The sequence below is a fragment of the Manacus vitellinus genome, unplaced genomic scaffold (assembly GCF_001715985.3).
Source record: "Manacus vitellinus isolate BGI_N305 unplaced genomic scaffold, ASM171598v3 scaffold_7_pilon, whole genome shotgun sequence".
Taxonomy (NCBI): Eukaryota; Metazoa; Chordata; class Aves; order Passeriformes; family Pipridae; genus Manacus; species Manacus vitellinus.
In genome coordinates, this window is record NW_021940813.1 from 26,726,819 (window position 1) to 26,754,332 (window position 27,514).

The following is a 27,514-nucleotide window of genomic DNA, read 5'->3' on the forward strand; positions in this document are numbered from 1 at the left end:
ACAAACTGCCAGTCTACAACCACAGTTTCCAAAGCGTTTGTTTCGATAGCAGGGCCAAGCCCAGCATCCCTCCTCCTCCTTCTCCCTCCCCGCCATTCTGGCACCCAGAGCCACTTTGCACAGCTGCCCCGAGACTGAAATTCAGGCTGCTGCCAGGGCTGTATCACCCCGGCCAAGGAGGTGGTAGTGGGGAAGGGCCAAGCTCTCCCAGCCAATGCATCTGCTGAAAGAAACACCTGAGAAAGACCCAGGTTTAACTGCAGGGGTTCAAATTTTGAGCCCCCCTTCCAAAAAAAAGCATACGAATGGCAGAGTCCCCTCACTTTGTGACTTGAACCCTGCAAGGGTAAAAACTTAGAAGAAAAATTAAACCAACTGAACTGAACCCAACTGAAGTCAACTTTATTGTACAACAAATCCCTCACAAACTGAGTTATTCACTGCACTCCACCCCTTTTCCAAGCTTGCTTAGACTGTAATTATTTGCAAGGTAGGTGCCAGCTTTCCTCTACAGACACACCTCGTACGTCACAGGGGCTGGGTCACTACTCCCAGCCTGCACAAAAATAAGGTGACAGAGTGCTGCTTCTTACCAATGAATTGACAATTTCCTCCTTACTAGATCATGTTAGAATCACAGAACCATAGAATATCCTGAGTTGGAAGGGACCCACAAGAATCTTTGAGTCCAAATCCTGGTTCTGGACAGGAAAACCCCAGAAGTGTTCTTAGCATTTTTAGCATTTCTTTAGCATTCTTATTATTTTTTCCTCTTAGTGTTTCAAAACTCCTGCTGTTTTCAATGAGGGTAAGCCTAGAACAACCAGAATACAGAGATGGCAAGAGGGCAGGAAGCTGTAGACAGGCACATAGGCTCTTGAATGGAGTAGCTGATGGCAGCAGAGGGCACATTGTTTGTGAAATAACCGTGCCATCTATTATTATAATTATACTTAGAATTTATAATGTTGAAAATCCTATACAGATAAACAAACAAACAATCTCATCATGAGGAGACACAGACACCCAGCTCTCCCAGCCAAATCAGAGGGAGTCCATTTGCATATCTAAGAAACAGCTGAGTTCTCCACAGCCAGTATTGAACCCTTTCTGAGAGCCATTTGGTCTGAATCACCATCTCCCAAGCACAGTTATCCCTCAAACTCACCTAACAGGTCTGGACCTTGTTTGGGAATTACTGGGAATGGACCAAAGTCACCCTCCTCATCCTCTTCACAAAGCAATCTGTTCTGGGGAAATTATGGGGGTGGAGAGAGGGAACACATCTGTCCTAATTCAGGGCATCTAACCGCTAGTTTCAGCTAGTCACCTTTTGATTAGGCGATAAGACAGGTCAGATGAATCACTTGGAAATGCCTATTCCTCTCTCAACCATATATGCAACTAAGCCTGAGTAAATAGGTAAGCCTTAGACATTAATTGCTAGCGTCTGAAATTAAAAAGTGAGGAGGCTCTGTGCATAAGGTGCCAAAATTACACCACTGAAAAGAGCAAAATAAAAATGGAAAATAGTCAAATAAAGAAAGGGAGAGGGGGAAATAACTTATTGGTTCTCCATAGCATGAAAAGGTATATATTTACACCAGATATTATTTTTTTCCACATTCATTATTTTCCACCTTTTTTTCTGCCCCAAGAGCAAACATGGTGTGTTCACTGTAACTTCCATAAACACTGTACCTCTATATTCAGCTACATTTCAGTGGGTCAACACTCTTTATCCATTACTCTCATTGAGGCACAATGCACATATTACAAAAATAGCCACATTTAAATAAGTATAGTTGTGTAACATCATGCAGTAAAGTTCCAATATAAACTGGTTTATTCTTGCTAGCCTGGATAGAAGAGACAGGTTATAATTACAGTAAGAAACCTCTTCTTTAACCCTGATAGAGACCTAAAGAAGATAAGCCTCGTCGACATTTGGGCTTTCTGCTCTGGTTTTCTGTTTTGATTCTGACATCAGTTTAAGGCAGAAATGTGTATCGCAGCACTTAAGCCAACCCATAATTCATGGCAGCATCCAGAGCTGATTAGTCCTGTTGTATAATCAGGTCTCCTTGATACATCAGGGGACCGCTGTTCATGCAGAAGGAACTCACTGTGCCACTTTCACTGTAAGCTGTATTAGACAGGATCCTTTTTTGTCTTTTATCAACCTGACCAAGCCTTGTATAAAGCTAGTGATTGATATAGGAACTAAAAATGAATACACGCACGTGAATGTCCAAGGAACAGCTGTCACAGCTTCATACATTGAGGGGAGAGCATTGATTTAGAAGTCCTGATTATAAAGACACTATCAGCCTAACAGAGCAGTTACAGTTATCCCTTTAGTATGTTAACATGCATGATTTATATTATTCTGATGTGCAGTACACACACATTTCTCTCATAGACTAAAAAATTCATAGTAACAACACAGAGGAGACCAAGCAACAACACAGCAGTGAGAGCTCTTAGAAGCTGCATGAAATGCCTGAATAGGAGTATTTCACATATGGCTTTAACATACTAATTCAATCTCTCTGCATTATGTCGACCATTCTATTCATCTTCCTTTTGTTTTCTTACCTTTTGAGCCAAAATTACCACGTCATGTGATTTCACCATTCAAACCCCAGTTAAGATTTAGCTCAACATTTCCAGCCAAGGGAATAATATCTAAAGGTACAGCACAAGCAGCAAGACCACTCCAGCAAACTCATATTTACTTTTTGCTGTTTTTCTAGCCCATATGAATATTCCACCCCTTGGGGGAAAAAAACCAAAACCACACAAACAAAAAAAAACCAGTTCTGGGCCAAATTATCTGTAATTTTGTAAAAGAAATGCTGAAATGAGAGAGACAGAGGCAACTGCTTTTTAAAGATACAGTAAGCAACTGAAGCATACAGCACCTCAGCACTGCCTCTGCTGAAAATTCCTACTCTGTGCATCATAGTACTTTGATTTTGTCATGACTTTGGGCCCAATTTCATAAGTACACCCATCATGTGCCAGCAAACCATTCTCTGTCCCAATCCTCACCCTTTCTGATTAAAACGTTAAAGCATAAAATCAAGGCCAGACCTCAGTTCACAGATGAAGGTGCAGCAGTAGCTGAAGGTCACTCAGCTTTAGTGCTGGGCTCAGTACAGCAAAACTTCAGTACAGCTGAAATAAAAAGACTGACAATCACCTGAAACAATTTTTGACCCTCATTCAGTCCATCTTCCTGGCAATGATTTGGGGCAAACAAGTAACAGAGTTTTGTGCTCCCAACGCATCAGTGACAAAGGCTACAACAGGATGAGCATCTGCTACTTTAGGAAAACAGTTACAAAGTCTTTTCCCAGTTCAAATTTCTGTTTAAATTGATTAGACTTGGGATTTGGGACTGGGAAGAACCCAAAATGAAAAGGCAAATGCTAGGCTCCAGGTCAGGACTAATCTCAATGGTAGCATGGAGTTAATTTCCAAAGTAGTTACGTCCTTTGGAGAGGGCCATTTAAAATCACTGCCTGGCACTTCTGCTTTTTCATCATCAAGGAAAGAGAAACAATCAACGTTTCATCATGAGAAAAACATTAGGGTAGAAAAACTATTAACAGTTGCCACAGTGATCCTTGATTTTTCCTCTAGTCTGTGAGAAGAAATGGTTTGTTCTTAGCCGACAGACAAGAGACAGTTTGGACTCAAAAACCACTGGGGACATACAGGCCTGATAACAGAGGGAGCCTTCTGCTCCCATTGAGCACAGTATCTATAGAAGTATTAGATTCCCTCTGTTCCTCAGTCCCTCACTGGGGGTAAAACTGGTACCTGCCAACAGCCACTTCTCAGTTCAGCCTGCACTCCCTTCTCACCCCTCAGAAATACTGAGACATTCTGTTTTTCCTCAAAGTACAATGTCGGGAGGGGGCTGAAGTAGGTACTAGCATGCCCACCTCTCCTCTTCCAAGTGGAAGAACTACCATTAAAAACCAACCCTTCATCCTCTCTTTCATCTGAACAATATTTCAATATCCTTAACTGTGCAGACTCAAGACTTCTTAGGAAACACTGTACGTGATGACGTATCACAAAAAGCATGGTACCATGTCCTTCCCAAACCAATCAAACATTTATTCATGCAACTACTAAAATTTCAAAAAGAGGACAGGACCAATTCTACCAAGACTTTTCTACAGCACAATAGCTGGAGTAGCCTTCAGGGGGAAGGAGATAAAGGATCACGGCCCAGAGGAAGAGCTTTCATCTGAACTCCACGCTAGCCAAGTGCTCTTGCTAAAACACTGCAGAGGCAATGCCAGTATTGCCTATATTTAGTGAGTGCTCATGCCACTGCTTTTCAGGGCTGCAGAGTGCTCACACAGAGAGCAATCTGCTGTTGCCCAAACAGAAGTCTGAAACTCCACTTACAATGCTGCTGCACACAACTCTTACCAGTATTTTACCTGCCTGCACACATAGCCCTCTGGTCAGCAGCCTGGTTTTGTTAGATCCATCTTGAAGGCATCCGCTCCCCCGAAGCCTTGCTGGGGTGCACAGTTTGTGCTGATTTCGCACAACAGCAAGGCACTGCCTGCAACCTTGTCTAGCATCTACTTGGGGTATCACCCAAAACCGAAGCAAGTGTTAGGGTAGGGTAAAAAGTATGAGGGCTCATGCTGCCCTCCCACCTCTCCCTCAAAAACATACGATGTTTTCTAAGGCATAATTTGGCAGTGCTAGGTTAACAGTTGCACTCGATGGCATTAAAGGTTTTTTCCAATCTAAATGATTCTATGATTCTACAATTAGAAGAAAACTGCCAGCTCCCCTATCATCAGAGGAACTTTTCTGCTACTGCCAACCCAGACTGAGAAGGGGTCAAGCAGGGAACACATTCATGGGACACCAAACCATATTTGTCTCATAAATGGAAATTCCACCTAGACTTCCCAATTCATCAAACCAACGCCTACCACGCTTTCCATGCCCACAATAACGTCAACAGAGAGGTGGACTCCGATGAGCAAGAAGAACCAACATCCTGCTTTCCAATTCCCCTTTTTTAATCAGTGTTTTCCAGTCCCACTCCCAGTGACAGTAGCCCTCTTCAGAGTAGAAGAAATCCCCTGGACAAGCAGAAGAAACTGCCAGGCAGTACATTTTGCAGCCTAGGCCCAGGAAGTCCGCAGTATTCTGGTAGAAGGGCACATGGTGCAGCAAGCCATCCTATAAACTCAGGATCAAAGTCTGCAGAAGCCCGGCTGTGACCTTAAAAGTGAATTTCATGAGTAATTCAACCTTGACCAGTTGTGCACCCACACGTGAGCTTGGCACGGTGTGTTCAGAGCAGTTACTGGATGACTGTTATCAAGATGAAAGTGGCACCACTAAACCCTGCCTAAGCAAGGGAAATAATCAACTTGTACAGATATCATTTATTACAGCTGTTATGGATAAAGTTAAACATGCCAATCACACTTCCAGGCACCAAAGCACAAAGAAAGAAGAGATTTCCAGAGACCACCTCAAAAAAAAAAAAAACAACTCCAAAAAAAAAAACCAACAAAAAGACCCAAAACAATTCATACTGATGCACAGATCTCCATTAATATAAAGAAAGAAAACCTTACTCTCTCATGCACAAGTTAAACATTGTGCAAACAGCTGGGCATTGCATTTTAAAAGCATATTAGGCAAGTGTGCTAAATTGACAGGGCCTCTGCAGTAGGATGCTCCGCTTGTTAGGGGTATCCCTATGAGGTTGAGTTGACATTGTCTTCTCAGAGGAAAGGAGAGCTTGCTTGAGCAATTTGCCTAATGCTGAATCTATTTTAAGAGCAGTGACCCAGATCTTTGTTTTGTCAGCAGATGACTTGTATAACAGAGATGAATTGACAAGGAGTTAAACCAGCGTTGGGCAACACCCAGGTGCTGATGAGCATCGGCAGAGGCAGGTGATAGAGGAAGACAACACAACCAGGCTCTCCCACCTGAGCTTAAGCTTTCCAACCTGCAGTCAGCCAGAGAGTCATCCATGGCTAACATAAGCCCTGATACAGACCAACCTTCATTAGCTATGTGACCGTGTCCCTGTGACCCATACCCATGCTGAAGCATCATTCCATGTTGTCCATAGTAGCAGAGTCCCCTTAAAACACATTTAGTCTCAGAGAAAGGAGTGGGGTGAGCCACAGCCCTTCAGCAGAAGTTTCACCAGTGTTGTGCACACAGCAAACACATCCTCTACCCAACCATATATAACATAACCTCCCTGATGTTTCCTGAAAAATGAGGATCTGTCCCATACCTGTCTCTGCCCAAGGCAGGGGCTAAGAGGGAAATGGCCAAGCATGTGCCCCCAGGCAAGCCGCTCACTCAGCTGCAGCCCAGGGGTCTGAGGCACTCCATCCACACTCATTGTTGGAAAAAGTTGCAGAGACTGAGGAGACATACAGTCTTGACAAGTATATCCCTAGACACTCATCAGATCTTAAGCATGCTTTTATTACCAGTGATTATAGGCAAGAGCACTTGGCAAATCCAGAGGGGAGAGACTTCACGGAGCCCCCGAGACTAAGGGAAAAAAGGAGGGTCACTAGTGGGCAGCTGAAGAACACTAAGCTACTCAGGTGGCTTGTATTATATTTTTTGTCTTGGAAGCCCTTTTGTTTTGGCTGCCCCCAACATTTCTTGAATACCTACAACCTTATGGAAAACAGACTAAAGAAAGATTAATTTCCCAAGTATTAAAAACTCTGAAGGATGGAGAATGCAAAATTCAGAGACCAAGAATATACCACAAGGAGAGGGGAAAAAAAATTAAGTCACAAAAAACTTCTCCAGAAAGGGCCTCTCAAAAGACAAACAGCTGCAGACCTGGCCATAATAAGGAGAAATGGGGAAAGACTGTCAACTACCGGCCTGCACCTCTGGCTGGGTGAAAGTACTTCTAGCAGCCCTGTTTTGCATAGGGATGTATTGATTACTCACAACAAAATATCACAATTGCTCACATGGGATCAGTGCTTTTCCCTTAAAAAACATGTATTCTTGCTAGGAAAGATATGTGCACTGTGAATAAGCAAAGTTCTCTCTGGGGATGGACTTTTTTTCCTTACTCTCTACAGTCCAGAGTCTGCAGGCCCAAAACATGACAGTGATAAAGCAGCAGCAAGAATAGACTGTCTGAAACAGCTACAAACAACTGCTTATGGCTGGGTTGGTTTGTTTTATTCCCCTTGACCTCTCTCTTCATTCAGTGTTGTGAGAACACCATCACACTAGCTGACATAAATTACACAGGGAGATAACGCAGGTGCATCTGCTCAGCAGAATTGCCTGTGTTGGTGGCTCCCAGCAAGACAAGTTTATCCAAAGGCTGGAAATGCAACGCAGGGAACAGATGAAAGGTCTGGGCTTTGCTCAGCTGGGAGTGGGGGGGAAAAAAAGCTAAGAGGCACAGAGGCCAGTGGCACCTACATGCTTACAGCACACAGACAGGCAAACACCCTCCAAATATAACTCAACAGCAAAGGAAGATCCAGAACTCTGCTTTAAAATGACAGGGAGAATCAGCCTCTCTCCAGTCAAAAAAAAAAAAAAAACAACAAAAAAAAACCCAAAACAACAAAAAGCTAAATATTTTCTGACATAAAATACTTCAAAGTAAATAGGAAGAGGAAATGCTTCCCCACCATTCCTTCTTTCCCATCCCATAATCCCTGGAAGCACTGGCTGCTAACAACCCTATAGCAAACTGCTGGCAACAGCAGAGAAAGAAAGGGTTCATTAGAAGCAAATACATATGCTTGCACTTTTAATAGTAGAATTTTAATAAAATATAGTAAATAGCAATAAACCAACCTTATGCTAAAATAATAAAGTTAATCAAATATTTATGAAGCAACAAATTTCAGGACCAGAACTTTCACCTCCCAGCCTTATGTCCAGCTCCACAGGGATTGGTATGCCTGTCACAAGGATGTGGCTATGGTTGATTATACCCACGTGCTCATTCCATGATGAAACAGGATCACGATGAAAAAAAAAATGTCAGAATCCTGCAGGCTTAAAAAATCAAAAGTAATTAAAACCATGCAGGATTCAAGTCTACTACATTTATCAAATATTTAATACAGAAAACCCTGAAGCATATCGCTGTCAACTGAGCTCGAGAGATATGTGCTCCTTTCCTAGCATTCGGCTTAATCTATTCCCGGGATGCATTTCTTTACTCAGTAATTTCAGTTTAAACAGGAATGAACTGTGGATGTATATTTTAGCTAAATGACTGCCTTTCTTTAAAAAGACCTTCGGTAAAAGGGGCATTAACCCCTCTCTCCCTCTCTGCCTGTTCAGCTCCGCTTATCAGCGAGATGAAGTAGTATCTTTTCAAAGTGTGCCCTTTAATCTTTCTGGTGCCTAAATGTAAAGCCCCACCAGTATGATGCCCACAGAGTGGGACATGTGTGCCATGTTCCCCTGGCAATCAATTCCAGCACAGAGAGCATGAAACACAGCCAGTTAAATTCAGCAGAGCAGGACTAACAGGATCCGTGTCCAAGGGCAAGAGCCAAACACTTCATGCGGTCAAGTTGGAAATCTGCTGCAATTTAAACTCCTCCCAAGAACCTAAGCTGCTTTCAGCAATTCCTGCATGGGATGGGTACAGGTCCAGGCCAATCCAAGGAAAAAGTGATTCCCAAGTACTCGAGCACCTGTATTATTTTTATATTTGCCATATAGGAACAATTAACAATTAACATTGCCTATCCTATGAATTACAGAGGTCAGCACCAAACCCTCTAAAAAACAGATCTGCCCATCTGTACCAACTACCTGTTTTTTTTTCATCCAGTAAAAACTTCAAAAAAACACACTGCCCTAAAAGTAACCATATAGCAGCCTAGACCTTCCTTTACGGCCTTTTCAGCCTGCTAGTACCATACACACTCCACATGACCAGGCTTCCCCTGGAACCAGTGCAGCTCCTCAGTAAATGAATCTTTGTCCAGATGGTGGTCTGAACAGAAACTCCTCTAAGTACCTCCTAATACCTAAAAAAACAGACTTGGCTCAATCCTCCCACAACTGTCACCTCCCTGCAGATCAAAAGAGGAGGGGGGAGGAGGGAATCTTAAAAAAAATAGATGCAATCATGGTTTTCCTGGGGAAAAAGAGGCTATGTGAGTATATTCAAAACTGCAGATATCTGAGTAAGAGTTTGGATCTTTACAATTTGTTGCCTGACACTCCCAGAGGGATCACTGTATTCCTGTCCAGCACCCGAAAGACTGGGTAAGTATACAGTGGCAAACACTGTGCCTAATGCTGGAGCCAGGCACATCAGTCTCTCCATCCCCCACTGCTCACGATATGGCACAAGGTCACAGACACCCTTAGGCACGCCTCAGTTAATCCACGATGTGACAAAAATCTGAATAAATAACTAATTGGACTTCACCTGGTAAACCCAGCAGGCTGGGAAACCAAGTATAGTAAGCCTGGTGTGTGTCCCTGTCCTCCCACCCACTCCACTCCCAGCAAGGGCAGGAAAGCAGTTCCTGGGCAGCACAGTCTGAATCAAAGCAGAGTGGTGGATGGCTCCCAAGAGGAGAGCATCACTCCTGTGCATGGAGTGGATGGCCCTGGATGCATTCAGAGAGGAGAAGCACAATCAGCAAGGAAAACTGTGACTAAGCTTCAGGCTCCAAGGGCAGTCACTCCACATATAAAGCTTTCCCCATCAAATGTTATTATCATCCTGACAAATTGAATGAACCATTTCTTAAGGCCATGATACCCATACAGTCTCAGGGGGACAATCACACAGGCTAACCCACAGAACCAGAGATGGGATGTGGTGACGGTCCACATGGAAACTGCAAGCCAACCAGCTAAAGAGAGACCCACAGGGACAACCAGATCTCCTCCCTCAATTCCCCCACTTCCTCTCTACCAGTTGCCTAGCACTTACAGTCTTACTGCCATTTAGCATTTACAGAGCCACTAGGCACCTCTTATACCTAGAGGACTGAGAAGCAACGCTCATGTATACTCCCTGTCCTACAGTGAACCGCACTGAGCATCTAAAAGTCACATCACATTTTGGAAAGCCAGAAGCATTGCAACAAAGCAGTGGAAACAGGGTGGCAGGGAGCAATGGTGCTCTCCTGCATGGCAGTGCTGCTAAAAATATGTTGCAGAAGGAGAAAATTTTAGAAAAGATTGTTAAAAATTAGTTGTACCAAAATTTAAACCAGTCTTTCTCCTTTTATGTTTCTTACACAACGTCTTTTGTACCTGCCACACCCAACCTCAAAATAAGTATCAGCTAAACTACAATTTATCCAGCTCAACACTGCATTTTCCTCTCCTGAATATAATTAACAACCACCTCCAGTTTAAAAAAGATTCCTTAAACTAACAGCTGCATCAGAACCAGCACTGAAATGCCTTGAGAGCTTTTGCTTAAACCCACACTTTGAAAAGTCATGATGGAGTTCATTTTTATAAATCCGAAGAGAGAAGAAAGTGGAACGTTTTCCTAAAATTTGTTCTGCATAAGTGTAAGAAAGATCCCCCCTGGAAATGCATTTCGCAGAATCATGCAGAGAAAGAGCATGAAGCCATTCTCTTTCTGAAAGAGCAAACTGATTTCCAGAGGCTGCATTTGAGGCTTAAGAGGGCAGCTCAGAGATCTGAAGGTACTTTAATTTTGTTTTTACAATAAGAGTTTCCCAGAACTCTGTAAGACACCTGTCCTAAACATGTATCCACATACTGGTTAAAGCCTTTCCTTTGTTTCCACTCTGCACCAACACTTGCATGGAGTAGCTTTGTTTAAAAAAAAAATCCAAACCAAAAGAAAACAAAAAAATTGCAACAAAGTCCACTTGGTAATTTAGAAGGCTGTATTTAGCAATGAGTGCAGGCAGAGCAGAATTGAATCAGCTACTGGCTAGCCCACAGGTGGGCTGCACCTGGGTTAAACAAAGGTCAGAATATGATAGCAAGCCTTGTAGTCAACAAGAGGTGCCTGCTTTACTAAGGAGAATCAGCTGAGATCCGCACATCATTCAACACCAACCACAAGCTGCTGCAATTCCTTTTTAAAACAAATTCGCAGCAGACTTCACAATGTTTTGCCATCACAGAGACAGAGCAAAGGCTGGGATGTGATTCCACAATTTTTGGGAAGGATAGCGATGCCTATCCTAGGAGCACCACATCATCACACTTCTCCCCTGTCCAGCCACCCTTTTGTCCTTCCCACACCTAACAAGCAGGTTGTGCCCATTTCTTCCCTCCTGTCTACCACGAGAGAAACAAAGGGCAGCAGTCTCTAACGGCTCGAGACCAAGGGATCTGGGGCTTGGTTTATTACATGCTTAACAGAGCAGTGAATTACTGGTGGTTATTGCCTATTTAACTGCTTTCCTTAAAAGAGAAACATGAGCAAACAAGCATGTGTCATGAAAAAGCCCCTATTCAGACAGGAGCTGACAAGAGAAGCATCATCCAGGGTTTATGGCTGTTTATTACCAGTTTTACATTCAGGCACCAGCTGAAGTTACAGCAAAGACTAATGCAAAGAAATCCCCACCTCATCCACTACCTCCTTAGGGGGCTTGTCTAGCCGTGGATTTACCACCCGAGGTTAGCACACACTAAGTACCCGAGGTTTTAACTATACCAACATAGCATGTGTCAAGGGCAGCATGCCTAGTCTAGACAAAGACTTTCAATATCCTTCATTAGCATATCCAAACCTCACACCTTCAATCCCAGCGGAAAGAGCCCTGGGAGAGCACAGAGCATCCCTGCAGAGCTCCTCTGTCCACTGGTGGGGAACACCCTAACTTCATAAGATTGCATCACACTTTTGTCTGAAAGATGGGGGTAAAAAAAGTACCCCAGTGTAACAAAAGACAGATCTGCAAGCAGAGGTAAGCCTGAAGCTTGGGCACACATCTTCCCAATGACCAATAAAGAGAGGGTTTAATAGGCCTTCTCCACAAAGAAGCAGGGGGGAGAAGAAGAGTAAACGGGCTCTCTCACTCCCATCTACCTAGTCATCTATTTTTTCATGAACCTTGTAAGGATTTCAGACCTGTACCACAAATCCAAACACAGCTGAAGTCAGCCCTGAGGTTAAAAAAAGTGTTGAGGACAGAATAAAATGGACAGAAAGCCAGGGTAAAAAGAGACCACAAAATAAAGATCTAAAGAAGGTACAGAATGCATGTGGAGCAACACATTCATGTAAAAACAAACATACCTCACTCTCATTTACCTTGGCAGAACTACAGCCGATACCAGAGGTCATGCAGATTTAACCATATCCTTTCTATTTGTCAGTTACTTTTATACCAAAAAAAGCAAATAAGCCACAGACAAGCCTAGAGGAAGAAATGCAAGGCATGATGAGTGTAGAGGAAGAGAGGCCAGCAGGAGGAATTCACCTACATCAGATGACTATGAGGGAAGAGAGTGAGAAGGATAAAACAAATCACAGAAAGGGAGAGAAATCTGCCATCACTAAGAAAAAGGGCAAAATCAGAAAATTCATTATATGAGAAAAGATTAAAGAATAAGTCAAAGAAGTTTAAGACCTGAGGCACTTCCAAAATTGTTATAACTAGAAAGAATACTTTTTTCTCTCAAGTGTGACAAGTGAGCATTGTCTCAAACCAAAACTGTGCCAGCCTTTGCCCACACGGCTCTAATCACAAGCTAGAGAGCCAGGCTGACACTCAGTTTAGTTCCTCTGACTTCAGCAGACAGGGTCTGTTCCTGGAGAGTCAAAGCACATCTAGCTTTACCAAAATAATCTAAAAAATAATCTAAACTAAACCAATATACACCTGAACTCTGCAGAAGAAGGATTACCTCTATCATGCTCTTATTCCACCACACTTCTTTGTCTCTCAAATGACATTTACATCTCTTAAATTATAAACACACAGACAGTCTGCATAATCTGCTAAGGTCTGCAATCCTGTGGGCCTAAGACAGCAAAGATGTTCAAAACATTTCCCTCAAAACATTCAAACAATGAAATCACGTATTTGTTGAAGAGAAGTTTGGTTTGGGTGCTGACAAGACTTTCTGCCATCACGCAGGACAGTTCCCGAAACTAGGTGGTTTTGCTGACAGCTGTGATTCAGACACAAGTCCCTAGTCATTTCAGCATATTGGTTTTATCATCTTTTAAAGCTGTCCGTAGTCACTATTAAAAGAAACCCACAGAATTCAGCACAGCAGAGGCAAACTCAATCTGTGCCTTTCAAAGAAACTCAGGACTAAGCATCCTTGGAACAGCCCCACCCGCCTCTTAGGAAGAGCAGCATCTCAAGGTCACGTTATAAACATATCTCTCTGGGAAACACTCTGTACTGCTTCTGGGTGCACAATTTGCACAAGAGAAAAAGGAATGACCTTTGAAGGCAGATAAACTATTACATTTTTACCAGGTGAAATGTTTACTAAAATAAATCTAGTCTTTTCCACTCTTGGTTATTATCATAACACATATGGTAACTGACACACAATTAATGGTGCTTCAAACCAGGGTTCTTGGAAGGAAAACATAATCCCAACTTTTGAGCTAACCTTGACAAAGAGCCAGGTTTTGGTAAAGTTAAGCAACACAAGTGGCTTTATGAGATTTCCCATTTATTGGGCACCTCTCACTCTCACAACAAGCACTGCCTCAGAGCCAAGGAGGTGAGAAGAGGCACGGCCTAGTCAACAGCATCCACCACCACTGATGCAGACCCACAAGCAAAGCTCAGCAGACACAACTACCACCTTGGAGGTACTGTACCACCCACACCCTCTTCAGTAAGTTTTCATCTACATGTGCCATATCACATCAACCAACAATGGCATCCGCAAAAAGAATTCGTAAAGAAAAAAGAAGAGGATTTAGGATTCTTCCCTTAAGAACAATCTCCTCTTTTCCTAAGCATAGTGATCCTATAGAGTGAACGAATATTAGCAGTAACACATTTTAATACACAAGTCTATTGGCTTTGTTTCAAAACTCAAAAGGATCTACAAACTAAGTTGATTCTGTCTTTACAGATTTGAAATGCTGTTCACATGCCATTTTCTGATCTTCTTCTATCTGAGTTACAGAGAAAGATTAAAACCCACATTATCAGTAGATTCTCCAGCAAGTCCAGGCATCTCCAAGACCTGGTGCTTTCAGCACAGCTCTGTACCATGTATGCAAGCATGATCCCTCTCCTTGCTGGAATAAAGTAATCAGATACCACATCCAAGGTGAATCTTCCCCTTTCCCATACAGCCCAGTGCAACCATAGCATACATATACAAAACATATTCCTTACCAATGCACAAGCACTGCGACAAAACTTGGTTCATGAGGAGGCACCTCCAAACTCAGCAATTAGCTGGAAAGAAGTCTGCTCACTAACTAATATATCTGTATTCCTGAAGAGGAAACCATTACCTCAGAGGAAACCTAAAGAAAGGTAGCATTACTCAGAACTGATTTACTGCCTCAAGCCATTCAGAAAACCTTAAAGTCACTGACATATAAGACAAGCAACTCATTCACAAGAGCTCTTTGATCTTAAATACAAATAAAATTAGGTCAATATTAAAGATTTTCATTCCTTGCCATATAAGATGCACAAAGGCTAAGAAAAGCTTTTCCCTTTCCTTCTTTTAACACTCAAGTTATTTAACAAGTAACATTTCTTTCACATGACTTGAAACATTTTCTCCCTATTCACTTGTCATCACCCCAGAACTTAACTATTGGTGAAAAGGCACAGGGGGAGCTGCATGGAATGTTTTCCATAGTCCCCAAGGACAAGTCAGATCAGAGAATTTCAATGTGTTTCACGTGTGGGAAAAGAAGGAGCAAAGTGCACCTTTCCCAATGTTCGGATTAAAAAGAAAAAAAAAAAACTTCATTAATTTGTTATCAAAGCATTCCAGTGATTTTTTAACAGATGAAGAGGAGAAAGCCTGCGCTGTCACTATTAATAAGCTGACATTCTTTCTTCCCCCGCAAGACCACACCAGAAACACAGGCGAAGGCGACAAGTTAAGGGAGCCCGGAGACGTGCCAGCTCTGTCAAAGCCCCAAACCCTGCGGCACAGGGACTCCTGCGTATGCACCCCTCAGGTGCAGGGTATGGCACTGGTGCACAAAACGCCTGCTGTGAAATGAGAAGTCCTGGAGCAGGTCCAGAGGAGGACAACTAGGCTGGTGAAGGGACTCAAGCACAAGTCCTGTGAGGAGAGGCTGAGGGAGCTGGGGCTGTTCAGCCTGGAGAAGAGGAGGCTCAGGAGAGACCTCATCACTCTCTACAACTCCCTGAAAGGAGGTTGTAGCCAGGTGGGGGTTGGTGTCTTTTCCCAGGAAAAGATCAGCAAGACAAGAGGGCATGGTCTCAAGTTGTGCCAGGGGAGGTTTAGGTTGGATATTTGAAGGAATTTCTTTACAGAGAGGGTGATCAGACATTGGGATGGGCTGCCCAGGGAAGTAGTGGATTCTCTGTCCCCGGAGATTTTTAAAAAGAGACTGGATGTGGCACTTAGTGCCATGGCCTAGTAACCACAGCGGTTGTGGATCAAGGGTTGGACTAGATGATCTTGGAGGTCCCTTCCAACCCAGCTGATTCTATGAGAGAGGTCCTTCACATCCCAGACTCCCCCAAGGTTCTCAACACTGCGCCTTTTGCTCCTTCTTCTGTAACAGTACATCATTAACTTCATCTGCTAAGCAACAGCGGTTTACAGGATAATCTAAGGATATAGCATCACCTTGCATTTTCGATTTAACATGCTTGATTGTGTTAGGGTGGCTTTAAAATTCTATTTATTTGCTTCCTAAATCAACCCAGAGCTCTCATATGCAGCAGAAGGCCCCTGAAGCTATCACTGTAATGTGATATCTGCTCATAAACGTCAAGATACCAATTTTAAAGGTATTAAAGCTGCTGTTTAGTCATGGTAAAATATCCTAATACCTTCCTCACCTCTGTTACAGACAGCAACACAGTTAAATGTGAGCAATTCAGTTCAGGCCTTTCTGCAAAACTCATTTAAACAGAAACCTTGCCAACTGCAGGACAGCACATAATAATTCCACCACAAACACAAGTAAAAGAAGCAGGAGTACCATGAGGCTCACTCTATGAGATCCACCCACCCAGTCACCCAAGGACATTTAGACCCTTCCTCTGAACAGTTTTGAAGAGACCAGAGGGTCAGCATGCAAAGTCTTCCCTCTCTTTGGCTTGGGTAAGTGTGAAAACTGATCCCAGCTACCACTAAAGCAAAAGAAAGCACACCTTTTGATTAAAGCACATCATTTTGCATTCAGAGGTTTGGATCATACCTCTGTCATGTATTTCCTGAGCGGCTGGGCATAAATTACATCAGTTGCCCCATGTACTTCCCTCCCACATCCTCACTTCGAAATAAAGCACAGTGGATAACTAGAGTATCAGAGGAGAATGACACGAGAGTTCCACTTCCTTCTATGTTTATACAGGAGATTACCATGCAACTGACAGTGAAGTTTAAAAAACAGTGTGCAATATGAAACTTCAAGTACCTCAGGACAGTAGCTGCCGAAGGAAGATCCAAGATATTGCCCAAAAAAAAGCCCCAGAGTTAATTAGAGAAAAGATACTTGGATTTACAACAGGCTGAGATTTAAACGTAAAATTCACAACCAGACTGAATTCTACTAGCTGAGCTTACAGATAGGGAGAAGCAATATAATGATACAGCTGGGAAAAACAAATAATTAAAAAAAACAAACAGGTTTGATGGGAAAGTATACCCTCCAGAGAAGCAGACATTTGGAAAAACCAGTTTGAATGTCAGGCACTTAATTACAATCCTTATCAACACTATCAAAAAAACTAAAGTATTTCCATAATTCTCTCCTGAAAAACAGTAACCTAGATTAAATGGATTCTCAATAAAAGTTTAATTTACCTGAACAGGAAAGACCCCAGTGCTTACTGCTGAGGCACACAGAAAAGACTCAAGGCACTGACTGCTTTTTACACTGATAGTTCTTCTCAACCAGATCCCTCAGAACTTCTGCAGAAATAAACCTATCTACGGGTCAGTTCCCAACATAAGAGTGCAAAGAATACCAATTCAGGGCAAGCACATTCACCTCTTGGGAAACGCAAAAACAGGTCATTTACTTATGAGTCTTTTGAGAAAATGGATGTTTCCCTTCCACGATGGGCAAGGGGGCTTTCGCATGTCAATCACTTTCATATTTCCACTTACAAAGGCATCTTCACTCCTACTATATATCCCACGAAGTAGATGGGACTGTAGGAGCTGCTACATGCATGGTACAGAGTGGGGTCAACCTGTCCAATCCTAAGACATCTAGAAGACATAAAACTGAGATATTCATCCAAAGTTCCCATTTTAACTAACAGACAAAGACTCAGGTAGAGAGCAATTTATCTCATCCTAGGGTAGTTATTCTCAGATGCCATTCCCCTGTTCTGCCTCTTCCCCCCCCCCTACCGCCGTGAGTCCTAGAGCACACAGCTCAGATTAAAGGCACAAGGACAGTAAGCAGCCCACCCCTACACCCCTACTTAAGCATCTTTCAAAAGTACCATCCAAGCCCATTGTACAGAAACAAGCTGTAAATTACTGAGCATCTGTGTGTATCAACAGCTCTTACTACAAAATGCATTTTTCACCTATCAGGCCACTAATAACTGGAGCTAAACAGCACTATCAGTTTTTTGGGGAAGCACAAAAGAAACTTAATCAGGGCTTTCAGTCAGCAAACACCTCATCATTATTTGCAAATTCTGCTGCACCAGTTCCCCCAAGCATTATTTTGATTATTGCATTAGAACATGGTAGTGGACTACCATGTTAAGAGTCCATCAGCATTTTGATTTTCTTTATGTGGGTACATCCTACATGTAAGGATTTATAACTCAGCTACAAGTATTCCCTCTTGAGAAGAGCTTTGCACAGTTATGCTTCCTTTTAGGTACTGTACTGAATTTCCCTTGGGAAGTATAAAAATGAAGAAAAATAATAAACCTAAATAATACTGGGGGGTCCCTGACTCTAAGATACATAAACCCAAGTAGGGCACAGTATACTTTGTGATAACACATTAAGGTCCGTGGACTGTAAGCTTTTCTTTCCTGAATTTGAAAACAAAAGAACCCAATATCATTAGACAGCTCAAAGTTTAGTGAGCAAGTTTTGAGACCAGTTTATTTTGGTTTGAGCTTACAGCTAAAATTAGAATCATGAACTCTTGCCCACTGTCATCCCCTACAGCTACTCTCACAAAATCCCATGAAGAAGCAATTGAAATTACCAGAGCTTAACTAAAATTGACTGTTGTATTTTTAAGACTTCAAGTAATTTTTAACAGTGCCAAATGCAAAAATCCTAAACAAAGTGCATCAGCTTTGAGGTAAACCAGAAGGAGTAAACTGTGGCCTTGGTAGTCCTCCAGAAGTTAATAAAATTCAGATTTGATGCAATTAATTATTTCAAGCTGCTGCCATTTTTTTACCTACCTAAGTAACACTCTCCCATTTCACCTCTGTCCTCCAGTGAAGTTGCTAGGTGCAGGAACCAGAGCCAACAAGTCCACACTATGGACTGGTCCAACATAGAATGATGGTAACCCAAACATTTATACCTAAAACCAGCACGATTTTCAGAACCCTAAAATATGCAGTGAAGCTAAGGGGAACCCCATGAACATACCAAAAAGAGAAGTCATTTGGGAGGATAATATACCATAGAGTGAGTAGCCAGAGAAAGCAGAAGGGTGTCATGAATGGACATGTGGACTTGCACTTCCATGTGGAAAGCAACACTAGAAGAAGAAAAAGCCTCAGAGGCAGGTACGGAGTGGGGCAGCATCCATGCCTCCAAAGCTGCAGATCTAAGATGACCAGAGGGATCCTTGTGGGCTTCCTCGGCCAGGGTGGTAAGAAGAGCATTAAGCAAGCAGACCTCACCAACAGCCCCAGAGCCAGGGAGTTACTGGGGTGCTCAAGTCACACAGGGGCAGGGGACAAAGCAGACAAATGGCCATGGCACACCACCAACAGTGCCAGCAGCCACATCCCTGACCCCAGCCCACAGCAGACCTTCTCCAGGGCCAGACCTTGATCCAGGAGGAGTGGCTACAGTCCATGCAGCTCCTTTAGCCACAGGTACAAACCTGTGAGTCACTGTGATCCCTGCACAGAGAGCAGCTCTTATCAACATGCCATGGGACAGCTACAAATGGAGGTGACGGAGACATACCAGATAAGCACTATAATACCAGTATAACTGCATCCATGTTAGGAGTTTTACCACATTAGCTGTTTAATTGCTAGACAGGCTGATCAGGACCTGTTGGCACTTGTAGTGTCCTGTTTGCATAATAATAATGACAGCTACAGTGCCAGAGCAACTCAGGGAGGGGCAGTTCCAGTGGGAAAGCAGCATTTTGCCACTAGTGCTAAACTATTTCCCCCAAAGGACATTCCTTATTCTGGCATATGGTCACAACATGGCTAGGTGGGCTAAGGGAGGTTTCCTCAGCCTGGGCCATGCTAAAATCAGCATAAAAATCTGTGTAAACAAACATTCCCCTGGTGTGCATAAGCCCCACAGCCTGGCTGGCTAATGAACTCCATAATATAACTTTCATAATATATATATTAGTTTTTAAATATAAATTATATATGCTAATGTGTTTCTACTGACAATTAAGCTGTTCCTTACTTTTTCTTATATTAAGCACTTTCCTGACTCAATGCAACTTTTTGTTTCCCACAACTGTGAACAGTCCACTAATTAATTCTCAACATGTAAGCCAGATTCTTCTTCACCTTCTGATTTCTTCTGTAAATTCACCTTCAATAAACTGCTGCTCTCTCAGCTGTTCCACCATCTCTTCCTAACTCCAAATCTTCCCATAGATTTCATCCTTCACTTACAACTATAATGCAAGGTCAAGCAGGAGGAGGACACAGGAGAATCCCTGGGAGATGTCAACACCCTTCATGCCTGCTACAGTTGAGCTGCACAGGGCACTAGAGATAGGAGTTAGCTGCACCAATTTCTAAATAAAGTACAAAGAAGCCTTCTGCATCCATACATCTTTCCAATCCTTATGTGCCTCAGAAGTGCAAGTCCTCTGCAAGGGTCAGCATCTCCACTCCCCAGTCTCTGTGATTTCATCTTTATTTAGTGGTGCTTTTCGGAGATTTCCCAATCAGCAGAAAATTAAAATCACCACCACTGAGGTCATATTGTAGTTATTCATTACACTCAGAACAGCAGACTTCATTCTGCTGCAGGACGACAAAGCCTGAGAGAGTAGAGGACTGCTCTGCCTGTAGGACTACAGTCTGCATTTGCTTCTCTTTGGGAAAGCTGCTCTGTCCTTTTTCTAACAGTGAAATAGACACCACACAAGTTAGGACTGCAGAGTCCCGTGGCCACTTGGGAGAAGATACATCAAACCTTGCTCAGGACACGACAAGGGACCAAGAATGAGGCTTAGGTGGAGGTACAATGAACTTCTCAACAGCATATTGACCATTCCGCAGCACTCCACAGTTTGTAATCAGTGCCGTATTTGTTGTGCCTCTGTGAAAGTGTTTCACACTGCATTCAAGGCAGAAAATACACTTTGGAAATAATACTGAGATGCACTGTCAAAATCCTCTATATTCAAGGCTACCTCAAAGTTCTCAAGAGGTATGTTCAGCTGTGCATTTTTTCCTCCCCCTTCCCATAGCTGCCCGATTTTATAGCCAACAGTATCTTTCCTTGAGCCTGTGCTGACCTGAGAAATAATCAGGGACGCATAACTACAAACGTAAGGTATTTGATAAGAGAACTCTTGAGCAAAGCTATGAGATCCCCTTCCAAATCCACCTCTCATTCAGCAAGCTGAATTCTTTCCACCACTTTCTGTGGGCTGAGACCTAAAATAACGACGTAGATAAGGATCTTACTGTAACTTTTGACTATAGTCAAGCTCACATTCTGCAAGTCAATGCTACTGATCTTAAATATCAATGTCATCCAACATCTTGGGGAGCCAGAGTGTACAGTCAGAAATGTAAAACGGGAAAAACAAAAATACCACTTTCCTCCAAGGAAAACAGATCTCAGGAAGGTAGGTACACTACCTACTGAGCTGAAATCACTCTTGCAACAGACAGTACCACTTGAAAAGAAGATGACTAGAACATAATGCATATACACAAACACACGCTAGACCACATGAGAAAAGTCAGCTAGAATTCTAGTCCAAAAATTTATACTAAAAAAATGTATATGCTGAAGGCAGAGAAATGCAAAGGGTGAGCACCTCTTGTAATGCTGGATTCCTTTTGGGGACGTTCCTCTACATCATTCCCTAGGGTGGGAGGTGCAGATCTGCTATCATCACAGAGCCCAAACCATGCATTTCTGCACACTACCGTCAAGGCTCTGGTGCCTGGAAGTTACAACATGTCACCAAACTAGGCAACATTACTAGGAGAGAGCAAAAATTAAACAAGAAATGGAAGGTGTAGCTCCCTGGTTTTCCCCTCGTCTTTCTTCAATACCCCAGAACTACTAAAAACCCCTACTCTGGGCCTTACCGATAAAGTTCACCTTCCTCATGCCTGCAGCAAGGTGCAGAGACCTTGATGGGGAAAACCATCCACCTATGCAAACCCAGAGAAATGACCCCTACCACTGCCAATGGGGAAAGAGCACATGCATGCAAAAAGGAAAGAGAGAGTACGAGATGATTTCAACTGAAATTTTATCCACACCAGTTGAAATATATTCCTACAGAAAGCTAAAAAAAAATTCTTAAGAGTCAGCATAAAACTCTGGGCTAGATCTTTTTCCATCCATCACCTCAAGGCCCTGCACACACTCATGTTCCCATGTCCCAGAGTGCTGGGTCCTCTTCTATTTACTCCAGGAATAATGAGTCCCTGCCCCAGGAACCTGCAATTTGATTTAAGACAAAATACAAAAACCCACACATTTTGCAAACAGACAGATGGACTGGGGGAGGAAGAATAAGAGGGACATGTGGTTACCCACAATTGACACATTGCTTTCTTTTCTCTTTTTCTTTTTTTTTTTTAATAAAAATAAATATCAGTAATCCCCACTGGCCACCTGCCTAGCTTTTGTATATTTAATTAAGAAGGATTTGGGTGATGGAGAACTGGTCAAAAGTTCAGCCAGTTTGGGAGAGGACAGGAGGATAAACATCTAGCTGCAGGACCCAAAAAAATGTCTGTATTCCAGCCACTGCCTGGTCCTTTGCAATTTCTCCAATGGCAGACACTCACTTTGCAACACAATCCACGAAAAATCAGAGGAGGAAGGGAAGAAGGGCAGTTCATACTTGAGAGAGCTGGTCTGGACCAGTTCCTGAAAGCCAGTGACCTCACTGATCCTGAGTACAGTTTGTCTTTATAGTGATAAGACTGGAATTGTATTCATGTTTAACAAAATCACTTGAATCCACAATGATGTCCCTTTAGCAGTGAAAGAAACAAAGGGGAGAGGGAGGTGGGAAAAAAAAAACCTTAACTGAGTTAGTAGAGAATACCAAGCACTGTCCTCTCTTCCTACCTCCCAACACAGTCACCTCCTAAGATATAAACTCCATTAAGACAAAAACAGGGTATCCTTAGCATGGGAAAACATTTATACAAGTTTTAATTTATTTTCAAATCAGCATTTAAACGATCACATCTTACATCATTTCCTTTTACGAGCCAGCCGTTAGACAATACACATCATTTACATGCAGTTTTGGAAGGCTGCAACATAAATCAACAAAAGAAGCCTTCACTATGAATTAACTATTACAAGGCTCTCAGAAAGTCACACCAGCCTGCGTTGAGGGCAATTAGGAGTATCAACCCCAATTCTCATCTTTCTGGTGCACTCCTGTTAAGTCTCAGAACTCCCACAAAAATATCCTTCCCCCCACCAGTCACTGCTGCCACAAGAGAATTACAATGTCTATCTGTGAGATGTAACAGCACACTCACAACAGCTATTTTAAAGTGTTAGATGTCTTAAAAACACAGACACACACACATACAAAAAACCAGAAGTGACTGAGCAAGGTAACACAGTTTAGTCTCAATAGCAGAGAAGCCTCTATGAACGATCAGGTGGTAGAAACTTCGAAATTTTAAAAGTATTAACCAGTTGCCTTTAGTTCACAGGTAATTTCTGCACTAAAACAACAACAAAAAAAATGCAGAAGGGAAGCAAACACCTAGTTCGAACCTTATCTTGAGACCAATTTCAGAAGTGTTTTCATTTGGTGCAAGCCAAACTTCAAATTAAGCTTACAATTGGATGTGAAAAACTAAAATCTAACCGCAGCAATGCTAAAAATGCTTCTCCACTACTTGCAAAGGATCAAAAAAAACCCTTACGGCAGCCGATCACTTTGTGAGCTGGCTACAAGTTCCAGTTACACCGAAGCAGGACTGGCCTCACTCAAGAGGAAAGAAGAGGGGCGGCACATCCATCCCCCATCCCAACCGCACCACAAACCAGCAGCAAGCACAAAAAGCACAACTGCATGCTAACACCATTATTTCTTGCCGATTCCTGTGCCATTCACATGCTTGCCCCTGGCGGAAGGTGGCACAGGCTGCTGGAAGGAGGGGCGGCGGGGCCGCGGTGGGAGCTCCTGCCCGCTGTGCCCCCGCCGCGGGCACAGGGCGCTGCCCGGGCCGGCCCGCACACGCCGCTCGGCTCCCGCCAGCTGACTCCGACCTACTGAAGGGAAATTCCTCCCTCCCAACGCCAGCAAAGGCGCGAGGCTCCTTAAAAGTTTTAAGACTGCCGACCCAGGGGGTTCTGTGGCCGATCCTTCCTGCCTCGGCTCCGAGGGAACGCTGCCGGCTGTACTTGGCAGCGTTTAACCCTTTGCTTTCTAACTAATCTAAGCGACGCAACTTCCACGCCATTGTTCTCGGGGTCTGCATCAACTACAAAAGGGCAAACAACTTCCATGCGGACTTTGATTCCCCGGGATTTCAGAGGAGCAGTAGAGGAGCTCTGCTTGGCCGCAGGACAAATGAGCCACCCCCACCGCTGCCCTTTGCCCTGCGCTTGGCAAAGGCTTCCTCAAAACACCCCTTTCTTTTAGCTATCCAGGACTGGGGAACCTCAGGCTCTTTTTGCCGCCCCCCCCCCCCCCCAGTTCACCATTTTGGAACAAGTTCCTCTTGAAACACAAGACTTCTTCACATGGGAGAGGTGTAAGCAAGGTTACAAAGATGAAAATAATGTAAACTCTACAGACTTCACAATCATAGGATCACACAATGCTTTGGGTTGGAAAAGACCTTAAAGGTCACCCCTTTGTCATAGGCAGAGACACCTTCCACTACAGCAGGTTGCTCAATGCCCAATTCCAGCCTGGCCTTGAGCACTGGTAAGCATGGGGCATCTACAACTTCTCTGGGCAACCTGTTCCCAGGTTCACCACCCTCACAGTAAAGAATTTCTTCCCAATATCTAATCTAAACCTGCTCTCTTTCAGTTTAAACTCATTACCCCAATTTAGGCACAGTAGAATAAAACTTAGTATTTTTAATACCTCACCGCTATGGTCTCAGGCCCACAGTACACTTCGCATAAACCAACCCATTCAATGGCATAAAATCCCAGGAGGGTCCACACTGCTCTGTGACAGGGAGTAACTCCACTTGTATTTAGGTGCCAAATATCCAAGTGCTGTCCTCACATTTCCTGCTTGCTTATACATCTATACACCTATATACAGCTAAATAAAAAGCTAAGTTAGAACCAGCTACAGAAATATCGCTAGCTAGAGAGATCAGCTATTTCCAGCAAGCTCAGTTAAGGCAAAGAGGAATAAAACAGGGCTGTTTTCTGCTTTTCAACAGGTCGGCACAGTCCCCTTCCCACCGCTGCTGGAAAGCAGACTCCCCAGTAAGGCAAACGACCTTCGGCATCATCGCCGGGTTTATGAGCTAGACAAAGAGATAACGTCATGCCCTCTCCCACTCCCTCCGTGTCCTCCCCGCAGTGGCAGGTAGCCAGCCAATCCCGCTCCCGGGTGACATCATCGCTGATGCCTATACTCGAATGTGGAAGTACATCAAACTACATCTCGGAGCACGGCTCCTCAAAGGCAACCTACACCCCACCCCCCAGTCCTTGGGGATGACAGACCGCTTAAAAGGGAAATAAAACCATCCAGGAAGAGGTATTTCAAGAAGTGGTTGCTGGGTAGGAGGAAAGCGGAAAGCAACAAGCAAACACAGCGTAACCTCGTTTTTCCCTCGATTATGCAGTTCCTACGACAGCCCTCAAAATGTACACACAGAGTTTCACCTTTGGGTGTTCCTGGAGCATTTTTCCTAACAAAAAAGTGGCCAAGAAAAGTTAAATACTATTGCAATAATTAATTTTTTTTTACATAACTTCATTATTTTAAGAAGAAAGATCACAGAATCAGAGAATGTGCTGAGTTGGAAGGGACCCACAAGGATCATCAAGTCCAACCCTTAGCCCTGCAAAGGATGTTTATCACAGCAAGGAAGTCTTTTGGTTTAGTATTTTTTGTTTATGTAAGGCTCTGTTAGGTGTCCAGATTTTCAGTCTATGTATATAAATGTGGACAAATGCCTAAGAAGAAGAAGCAGTGCCAACCCAACCTTAAACAACTGTCAATCCACTACTGTCTGGCAGACTCTATAGCAAGCAAGGAGAGTGCCTGTTGCTCCCCCTGTTATCAGTGACACCGACGCAATGCCCTTAGACATCAGGTCTTCATTCAGCTCTTCCAAGTCAATAAATGCATGTGTTGAGTTTAATTTCTAATGCTAACTATTCTGGGAGAGTTCTAGCATACCTAAGGAAAAATAAATTTAAAATTTCTATTGTCAAGACTGTTAAACCACGGAAAACTTTGCCAATTAACTCAAAGCATTAACAAGCAAGCCAAGAAACAATGCACCAAACTGTAATAATTAACAGGAGAGTTTCAAGTCACACATTCACGCCCTACTTATTTTTTTTTTTTAAAAAGGATTCAGCTGATGCAAGCTCTGGGAGCAAAAGGATTACAGAAAAAAATTAAATTATGTCATTTCAATTTTCAGAAAAAAAATGGCAGAAAAAAATTAAATGGTCATAGTTGTGTCAAAGTGCAGCTTCTTACTCATCTCCCTCCTCTCCTCTGACTTTTCGAGCCACATCCTTTTTTCCATCTCTATGCCAACAGCAGCAGCCTGGTTATTCCACCTCAAGTCTTAAAATGCAATTCACACACTGCGCAGGCAGACTACTTCTCCATCAGGAAGGCTGAGGTTCACGCCCTCAAAACATACTGACATGCGTTTCATTTGCAGAAGAGGCACCAAAGTGCTTTATTTAGTTACTGGAGCTGCAAGCAGCAGTATCTTGCCATCAGGGAAACTCACCAATTACACTGCCTTGTTTATAAGCAAAAAAACCAAACCAAAACAAAAAACCAACAACAACAAAAAACAACTAAAAAACCCAAACAAACAGCTAGGCATTCTCAGCTACTTTCAGTTCTCTCTCCTTCCCTCTCCAAATGTATCTTGCATTTTTACAGTTTAAGCCAAGTATTAAGTCTGTGTGAATAATTAGTCATCCTGGTAGCTAACACTCACTGCAGTCATGCAATCTCAAGATTTGTTTGTTCCACTGACTGCACACTAAAGAGGAAAAAAGAAACAAAAAAAAAAAAGTAGGCTAGTTTCACACCCACATGGGCACTGTCCGATTTCTATTTTCTAAAGTCATACACTTGTCAAACAGGTTATTCTGGGAATTCTGGTTTTCACAAAATAAGCTTTCCTGCTTCAATCACTTATTACTGTCACTCTGCACCCCCCATTACAGCACAGCCCAGTGGGATCAGATGCACTCGCCCCCAACTCTATAGCTTCAGCACTTTAAAGGTTTTCCAACAAGGAAACCGGGTGACAATTTTAATTAAGGACAATGTCTTTGTCTAAAGTCACTGCAGCAGCAGCAACTTCCATGAGGATTTCCAGCAGCAAATTAGAATAAGCCTGTGGACCTATTTGTATAACCTGGCCACATTCTGACAGCGTCCACTTGGTTTGGTCATTTCTCTAGAGGGAGCACAGGGAGGAATAAGGACAATAAAGAGCTATTTCACCATTTCAGGACGGGTACTTAGGAGAGCAATTTGTGCCCCTTTGAAAAAGCAGAAGCCAAGAGGCTGACAAACTTGTCACGACCAGCAACAATGACAAGGACAACACTTTTACCACCCCTCACTGTTCCGTTTGCCACAGCGGGTGGCTCGCCTGCAGCCGTGTGCCCAGCCCGGCGCAGGCACCGGGAACCCTCTGGAAAATCGGCAACAATAAAAGGAGAAAAAATTCTGCACAAACCTTGTAAACTTGCCCGTACGTGCCATTGCCAACCACTTCCACGA

The 27,514-nt window shown here is 43.2% G+C and overlaps 1 protein-coding gene across 1 annotated transcript in view; it reads right to left on the reverse strand.

Moving 5' to 3' along the window:
• The window catches only part of MAP4K4 (mitogen-activated protein kinase kinase kinase kinase 4), a 171,824-nt gene extending 144,316 nt beyond the window's left edge, over positions 1-27,508 (reverse strand). The window contains exon 1 of the mRNA XM_029964800.1: positions 27,471-27,508. The gene's annotated coding sequence lies outside the window, so the exon portion shown is untranslated. The remainder of the gene's footprint in view (positions 1-27,470) is intronic.
• Between the last annotated feature and the right edge of the window lie 6 nt (positions 27,509-27,514).